Source organism: Aegilops tauschii, chromosome 2 (genome assembly GCF_002575655.3).
Source record: "Aegilops tauschii subsp. strangulata cultivar AL8/78 chromosome 2, Aet v6.0, whole genome shotgun sequence".
NCBI classification, from domain to species: Eukaryota; Viridiplantae; Streptophyta; class Magnoliopsida; order Poales; family Poaceae; genus Aegilops; species Aegilops tauschii.
The window spans coordinates 260,218,808-260,228,249 of NC_053036.3; the positions used below are offsets into that span (position 1 = coordinate 260,218,808).

General features: G+C 46.7%; 1 long non-coding RNA gene across 1 annotated transcript; it reads right to left on the reverse strand.

Moving 5' to 3' along the window:
- Nucleotides 1-2,634: 2,634 nt before the first annotated feature.
- Nucleotides 2,635-8,998, reverse strand: LOC141041638 (uncharacterized). The gene is made up of 3 exons (XR_012202439.1): nt 4,943-8,998; nt 4,124-4,212; nt 2,635-2,938 (listed from the first exon to the last, which is right to left on the reverse strand). It is a non-coding gene; the product is annotated as an uncharacterized lncRNA (long non-coding RNA).
- Nucleotides 8,999-9,442: the final 444 nt, after the last annotated feature.

Genomic DNA, 9,442 nt, shown 5'->3' on the forward strand with positions numbered 1-9,442 from the left:
AAACTAAGCACCCTGAAATTAAACTAAGCAACTAATCCGATAGACACTGCATTAGAACCACCATAAGCAATGACACTGCCACCTTAGTTACACGGACTCCTCGTCCATGTCCTCGACTTCGTCCTTGTCCCTCTTCCTCTTGGCCGATACTTCCTTGCTTGAACCGCACACTAGGCTTTCGCTCTTCATCCAACCCTTGTAGATATTGAAACAAAGGTAGGCATCCATTGTAGCATACTGGATGTGGTCTTTATCTATTAAATTCCACTCCCATGCAAGATGAAACTTGTGGTCAAGTTTTGTGAGTTTGCCGTACGAAGGATCAACCATGGCTCCTACCAGGGTCAGCATTGAAGGCTGACGGGAGGACACCAGCCTATTCTTCTGGAGGTCGAAGGGTTGGCCTACAATGAGGCCTATTCGACCCAGGACTTCCTCGTCGTTAGGAAAGTCTGTGATGAAGTTATTAAAATCCTCGCACTTAACGTCGGCATGGCATATGTAGTAGACCAAGCACAAGTTATGCACGCAAACCTAGATCACGGCAGGATTCTTCTTCTCTTCCTCCTTTAGGTTCTTCTCTTTTCCAGGACTATGGTGTACTCAACGTCCAGCCCAGTGACCCACTCATCACCATCTGACTTTTCAAGCATGCGTTTGAAGCGAGCAAGGAATCCTTTCACCGTCGCGGAAGAACGGGTGTAGATGACGTCGAACTCATCGCCGGTGATGGTTCTAACCTTGTACTCACCGCCGATCATGGAGATTTGGGACGCCATGGATTTTGGAGGAGGGTTAGGTTTAGTGGAACTGCTGTAATGTGAAAGGATGGACGACTAGTACCGAACTGATGTAATGTTAAAGGACGGCCAGGACGAGTAGGAGTGAACTGCAAGCGGCTTTCCGATTGTAAAAATGCTAAGTGGGGTGTGTGAACGGCAGGGTAGTGGCTTGGCCGGTGGATAAATGGATTCATGCATAGTACTATGGGGGCCCAATTAGATGTCATGTCTACTAAACCCACTTTGTAGGCCTGGCAGTATAACATCTGCGTGTTTGCACGTCTAGCGTCGCGAAAATTACAGGTGATATGAAGCTTTCCATGCTCCCATGATACAGGCTTCCGAATGCCCTTGGATCTGAGATCGAACGGTTGCATGGCGTGATTCTAAACCTATAGGTGAATATCCTATCCCAGAGGGTTATTTTGCAAATTTTCAGCAACTTAGCATGCGACCGTTTGATCTCAGATCCAAGGGCTGTCAGCAGCCCGTATCATGGTCGCCCTACCATGACCGTTGCCTCGCTCCCGCGGTCGAGCCCTTGGAGATTTCTTACAGTTATAAATAAGCATTTTTTTGCCTAGTTCGCATGCATGAAACTACTTCCTCCGTCTAGGTGTGTTAGGCTATCTGATGTTGGCATGTCATACATAGTCATCACTTATAGTCACTCATACAACAAGGTTAGCTATAAGGTTGGCTATAAGAGTATATATTTTTTTACTTCTCTCTATCTCTTTCTTCGTAGTATTTATTGCATTTTCCAAGGAGTAAGTAGCTAGGTAGTACAGTACTTGGCACCTATATACCATGGAGGTGGTCAGGAATCAGGAGACTCATGTCGGTCGTAGCGCCGCAGTAATAATGATACTGGCAAGTCAAATCACAGGGCCCCACCTGTCCATCAGTAACAAGCCATCAAATCACACAGCCCTACATTTGCAGCAGCCTACTCCCTCACTTTCTCCCCTCTCTGTCGAACCGTCTAGGCGAAACTGCCCCGCCTACCGCACGGGAAAAGCCCCGCCCTTGACTTTGAAATATAATTTTGTATCCATGGATTGCGCCATGGAGCAAAGCCTGAAGAAAACGGCGGTACACATGTATACAACACGCATGTCGCGTTCGCGCCGCATCCTAGACGGTCGGTCGGTCTGGCACGCCGCTCTCCGGACGGAACGCGCGTCATATTGCATTTGCACACACATGTGGGAACGCAATTGAGAACCGACCATAGGCACACTCCCCCATCCCCGCAAGTCGACTGAGTTAATAGAAGAGAGGGACGAGCGATAGTAGTGGGGTAGTGTTGTACACACGTCGGTGCCTGGACGATCCCTACACGACATGGGAGGTCAGTTTGTCCATGCATGTGACCAGACTCCACCAAACGGTTGGATTGTCTATCGTCTATATATCGTGCAGGTTGTGTTGTACACGGTTGTAGTTCTAATGAGAAATCTAAAAAAAGGTTTCTTGTCATCTCACAATATTAGGTGTCATGTGCTTCGGATCACTGCGAGGGTTAAACAAAGACAACTGCGTTCCTCCAAGGCGCTGGTCATTGGGGGCACATGCACGAAGACTACTCGGCTGCCATCTAGGTCAAGCTGGCTATGTTAATTAGGACATATATCGATTGCCCCTTTTCTACAAGTTTGTCTTTAATTTAAGCTTTGATCCTCGTCTAGTTTGTCCGTCATGATTCATGTTGTCTCCTTGGGCAGTGAGGTTATGGTTCCTTATCATGTGGCATTTTTGTAGCGCCCAAGATGCGATTCTATCCCAATCACGTGATGAATTCATGATTGGGGAACAACCGCATTTCGAGTGCGTAGCAAGGTGGATATCATTACAACATATATACCATGTACTGAATAGATGAGAATACAAGATAAAGGCTTACACTCGCCACAAACTACAACATGAATACAATAGTTCATCAATAAATAGCAATCATCATACAGAAGAGCAGGATCCGACTACGGATGAAATCAAACGGAAAAAAGAACAACATCCACCCTGCTAATCCCAGGGTCTCGACCCGGAACCTATCCCTTGATCGAAGAAGAAGAAGAACTCCAAAATCAAGCATCCCTTGACCCGAAATCAAGCATCGCTCTCACATCAGATCATCGCATTACCTGTACCTGCAACTGTTGTTGTAGTAACCGGTGAGCCACGAGGACTCAGCAATCCCATTACCATGGGTATCAAGACTAGCAAAGCTTAATTGGTGTTGAATAGATAAGTGGTGAGGTTGCAACAAGCACTAAGCATCGTACGGTGGCTAACTTACGAGTAGAAAAATAGGATGAGAAACCATGCAACGGTCGCAAACTAGTAATGATCAAGAAGTGATCCCGAACTACTTACGTTCAAACATAACCCAACTGTGTTCTCTTCCCGAACTTCGTCGAAAAGAGACAATCACAGTTACACGCGGTTGTTGTATTTTATTGAGTTTAGTGTCAAGTTCTCTACAACCGGATATTAAAAACTCTCATCCGGCACATAATCGCGAGCATGGCTCTCGAAAGTTTAAACCCTGCAGGGGTGTCCCAACTTAGCCCATGACAAGCTCTCACAATCAACGGGGGAAACCCCTCCTCCCGGGACAACCCGATCAAGCTCGGAATCCCAGTTCACAAGACATTTTGATAATGGTAAAACAAAACCAGCAAGACCACCCGGTGCGTCGATAGCCCGCTAAGAGCCGCGCGTATCTCGTTCTTAGGACAACACCCTCTATGCAAAGTGGACGGTAGCCAAAATACCATCGATTGCCCTGAGGCGGCACCGCCGACTGCTAGGTAGGTGGACCAACAGTCATGTCGAGCACTGGCCCGGGGGTTGATTAAGAGACCTCGGGGGCCGGCAGGTCCCTATGCAAGTTTTAGCTGTTATTAGGCAAATGAAAAACCAATGTTGGGCCTTGCTGGAAGAGTTTTATTCAAAGCGAACTGTCAAGGGGGGCCCATAAACCCCGTCCGTGTTAGGAACGTAGAATCAAGGAACATAACACCGGTATGACGGAAACTAGGGCGGCAAGAGTGGAACAAAACACCAGGAAAAAGGCCGAGCCTTCCACCCTTTACCAAGTATATAGATGCATTAATCAAATAAGAGATATTGTGATATCCCATGATATCCATGTCCCAAACATGGAACAACCTGTAACTGCACCTGCAACTAGCAACGCTAGCAACTCTATAGGAGGGGCTGGACAAAGCGGTAACATAGCCAAACAACGGTTTGCTAGGATGGTGAAAAAGGTTAGAGGCATCGAGAAACTAGCATACCAAAAATAGTAGTGGTATCCAGAGTAACGGTCATCTTGCCTGAAATCCCGCTAAGAAGAAGACCAAATCCATGAAGTAGACGAACCAAAGTAGTCGAACGAATCCTCACAATCGCAACGTAACCGGAACTATCAAGAAAAAACAACACCAGAAAGAAGCAAACAACATGGTGAACAAACAAGCATAATCATGGCACGATGCACAATCAAGTATGATGCATGTCCGGTTTCATGAGGCATGGCATGGCAAAGTGCACAAACAATACTACAAATTAAGTGGAGCTCAATATGCAACGGACGAAAGACCACATTCAAATATTTAGTTAACTCTCGTTTATGTACCCAACAATATTAAATATTGTTAAACATGGCAAGAGGTGGAGCATAATGAAACTACCCATCTAGGCAAGTTTAAATGAGGCCGGAACAACAAACAACAATTCCGGAAAATCTCCACATGTCATTTAGCAAGTTTTAAAGCAAACAACAATTTTAAATATTATTATCATGATGCGAATGACATATACAAGTTGATGCAATTTCATGAAAATGTTGACATGAGCATGATATGAAGCATTTTGTCACCATGGCAGAAAGAAAGGGGTGCCACGGCAATGACAACGGAAATGATGCCACGACAACATTCCAATGATCCGACAACTCATTGAAATACCGGTGCAAAAGAGCAAGTGTGCTGACGTGCGGAACATGCTAGAGATGCTGGGGTGATCCCGGTTACCAGGTTCCCACGCGTCGACGCATGACAAATGAGGAGGAGCGTGCAAGCGACAACTCGGACACGGTGCAAGCATAGGATGCATCTCATACATCGCAAGCATTCGTCCACGGGCGGTTATACCTTCGAAGCGTGCAATCGGGGCAGTTCGGGTTCGATGGGAGAAGTAGTCGTTCTCGTGACGGTAGTAGAAGTAGTCGTTCACAAGGCGTCGTGGGAAGTAGGGGTACTATCGATCCTCAGCGATGGTAGTCGTACATGGTTCGTAGACGTTCGAGTCATCGGTAGAGGTACTTGTCGCATCGTCGAGCATAGTCGACCTTGGCGTATCAGTGCGTAGGGGTACTTGACAAAATCCACGGGAACAGTAGTGGTACATGGTCTTCGCTTTGTAGTCGGACTTGGCGAATCCAAAACGGTCGTTGGTGGTGGAACTTGGCGCCGTTGTGGTGGTCGTTCGGGAACCATACGTCGTGGTACTTGGCAAAAAGTAACCACAGAGGCGGGGTCTCGGCGATACAGGAGTCGGACTTGGCGACGTTTCTATGAAGCACAAAACGAAGCACCCACAAATAGAGGCAGCCAGTGCCCCGGTGCTCTGGACGATGGTCGATGCACTTGTCGCCGAACAGAGGAGGAAACACGGGCATCCAGGAGAAGCATGGAGTGGCCTGCGAGGTCGGTCGTGGTGATGGTGGTGCAATAGGTAGGGGAGGATCATGGCAGCTTCACCAAGCAGGCACGGAGGCTTGCGCGGAAGCGCAGCCGGCGCGGTGGCGGAGACGGAGCAGAGGAACCGGTGAAGCAGCAGAGCGAAGGCGGGAGCAGAGGAGCGGCCGAGCCAGTGGCTGGGAGCTTCATGGCGGCATCATGGCGGGGAGGCGATGATGCTGGCAGCGGGGAGGTCCAGCGACACGCGGGAAGAGCAGCTGCAGCACGGCGCGACTGCGGCGATGAGTCAGGAGCAGAGCAGCAAGGCAAGGGTGGCGGCGCACACGGAGGCAAGCGGTGGCGGAGCAGCGAGTTGAAGGAGATGGCGAGGAGGTGGATGCTGGCAGCAACTGGTCCGTGGCAGGAGGCCATGGCGAGCATGCGGCGGCCATGGACGGCGGATTAGCGGCGGAGCAGCACGGCGGCAAGCTCGGGGCAGGCTGCTGCAGCCACGGAGGAGGGCGAGGCAAGGGGCGTCAGAGCGCCATGGATCGGGTGCGGGGAGCTCCTCTCCTTGGCTCGATGCGTGCGTGCGCTGAGTGTGTGACGGCGCGAGGAGGGAGATATGGGGATCAAGCGTGGGGGATCGAGAGGATCAGGAGGAGGCTAGGGTTCGATCAGCTAGGGAATAAGATGGAGGCCCGGGTGGGCCTTGGCCAAATTCGGCTGCTTGTGGCTGCTGGGCTCTCTTCTCTCTCTCTTCTAAATAATAGAAACAAAACAGAGATAAGAAACAAAAGAAAGAGAGGTGAGGCGTTGGAGCTTGAGCAGGAGGGTATTTTTCTCGGACTCATAAAAATGAGCTTGATCCAAGAAAAATAGAAAAAAGCACACGAGTGAAGAAGTGGGTATTCGGTAGGTCCAAAATATCGAGAATTTTGGTGGAGCTCGGGAAAGTAATGAAAGAATTTAGGGCAAAGTTTGGAGACCAAACTTGAAGCAGAAAAGGCACGACATTATTTTGCAAGTGTGTTATGGTTAATTCCAAATTAACGGAATATTTTATTATAGCTCCCTGAATATTGGGAGGATATGTTTTAAAGAGGGACGCTTCTATGGAGCAAACATGTGCGTCCTAAAATCCCCTGGCACACACCCGTTTTAGGAAAGTTTTTGTCCCCTCTCACCAAAATGGTAAGCCCACGTGACTAGTCCTTACGGTGCCCAACAACACCGATCCCACCTTATCCTTGTCCTTTTCCCTCCCCCATGAAAACAAAAGTCCCTCATGCACCCACGCTGCCTGCTAGAGCCTATCTTGTTTCTTCTTCATCTTCTTCCTTCCAGATCTAGTTCCATAGCTCCAACGCCATTGCCATTGGCCCACAAAAGAGCTGCAAAAAAACATAAACTCTCATCAAACTCTTACTTACAGGTACCCAGCGCACTACTAGTAAAGAGCAATTGTGTACAAGTTTCAGAAAAAATTGTGGCCCTATTTTCTGTATTTTGTGGAACATCAAACATCAAGTTGTGATGCCCCCCCGGGGCAAATGCATTTGTGGTTGCGGGGCAAGTTGTGCTATGATCTAAGCAATTTGCATAGTATATACAGGCAAACTCCATGTTTTTTTGTTTTTTAAAAATACAGATTGAAAAAGGTAGAAACTCGTACCAGGTTTGTGGGTAATTTCCATATATTCTACAACCAACTCATTGTCTTGCTTGCCGAAGAAAAAGAAAGTGGAAGATAGGAGCAACTGCTACTTGGTTTGTAGGCAATTCGCCTACAAGTTTCAGGCAAAAAATGTGAGCATATATTGTGTGGACATCTCGATGAAGAAACAACCTGCATGTTTTGTGAGTTTATAAAACACCCTAGCCCTAGGGGAGCAGTTAACTGGCTTGTAACCCAAGGAAAAAAGACCGAGAAGGGGTTGGGGCAGGGGGACATACCAAATCCCATCTAAATCCAGGCAAAAAACAAAGGGGGCAGAAAATAAAAAGCTCTCAGGGACTCTGTGAAGTTTAACTTGTGGTGGCTATTGAAAGTTTTCTTTCTTGGGATCGAATACATTGATTCGAAAACCATAAAGTCCTGCCAAGAAATGTAGAACAAAAATTGCATACAAGTTTCAGCCTGAAACTCCATATTTTGGCTGGAATAAACCAATTAGTTGGGAGGCTCTTTGGGGACTGAGATATGTTTACCTGAAAAAAATGTCTGTATGGAAGAATAGGGGGACTGTTTGCCCATAAACCTGTTGGATTTGAAGATAAAAAAACAAGAACTTGTGTTATGACGATTGGTGCAGACAAAACACAAAAGGTTGCTTGGCTCTTTATAGCTATGTGATATTCCTACATGGAAAAAAGTTTAATGGATCTTCTTGCTTGGGGATGGCATCCTTTGTAAAAGTTAGTCAACAAAAAAATCAACTACTATGGATTTTTTTGGCTAAAATCAGTCCAGTTGGTGGGAAAAAAGAACACAATTATGTTGCATCCGCCCACGTGTATAGACAAAAAAGTAGGTAATACGGTAAAGAAATCAAAATGCAAGTCATGTTCAGGAAATGTAAGCAAGATCCTAATTAACATGTTCAGGGAAAAGGCAGGCAACTCCCTGCTTGTTGTAGGCCAGTCTAATTCTCATTGTAGGCAAGTCTATAATCAAAATACTGTAGACTTGAGCTATTAGTCATTTATAGGATCAAGAAGATGTAGACTTGATATATTAGATTTTTTTACTGTAGGCAACATAGTTAGTAGTAATATGATTTTACAATTTACTGATCTCAGCATTGACGAGTTTAATGTGTATACAACCATTATTAAAGCAAAAAAAAACTGAACCATGTCAGGCAACTATGTAACAAAAACATTAGAGAAAACTTTAGGATTGTTCATTATCCGAGTTATTTCGAGGCAAAAACCTACAATTTGTCGGGCAAGTTTTGGCAACAACTCAAGCAACTAAGTAAAAACCATTAACCAAAATCTAAACCATGTCAGGCAATTAAGTAAACAAAAAAATTACACAAAAGTTTAGGATTGTTCATTATCTGAAGTATTTCACCCCAGACACAAAAAAGCTCAAATCTTACATAGCAAGCGTTAGGCAAGTTTGGTGAAGGGAAAACACTCAAAGGACAAAAGGATCTGGCAAAATCATGCCATAAAAAGGCAACTCATAGCCTCTGTCGTGGCCAAATCCACCTCCCACCCTCCAAACTTGCCTGGAGATCAGGCAGCTCATAAGATCAGGCAGCTCATGAGATCGGGCAACTCATGGCCTCTCTCCTGGCAACTCCCAACCCTCACACTCATACACCGTGTATTCAGGCAAATCTGGTACCACAGATCAGGCAACTCACTGGCACTCACTTGGAAACTTCCAACCCCAACAACATACCGTCGATCTTTGGCAAACTGGTAACGCATACCAGGAAACTCGTGGCCTCTCTCATAGTGACTTCCAACACCAACAGTCTAGGTATTGTCTACTGCGAGTAGAATCTTATTGCCAAACAAATCAAAGACATCAACTCACACACACCCTATTTCACCCCTCCCAGATTCATACATGTATCCACCCCATCCCCTTCCCCTCAAAATGTCACCGACGACAAGATGGAAAAAATGATCATCTCTTGCGACCAAAATCCGTCGCCGGCGGGCGTGGTGTATCACACAAGAAAAATCAACCCACCCCCGCATGAAATCAAAAATCCCCTATCAGAGAACCTTCCCCGGGGCGCCCGTAGAGAAGTGCATGAAAAGAAAATGAGGTAGAAGACGCTCACCACTGATTTTGATCGGAGATCCCCCTTCCCGCTTGGCGGAATAAGTGCACCGTCAATGACGACCGTCACCCTCCTCCGCCCTGCTTCAAACGAGATAGGGGAAGAGAGGCTCTATAGCCGCACACACGGTGTGCCTCTACACCTCACTCTAATCCCTTCTAGGGAT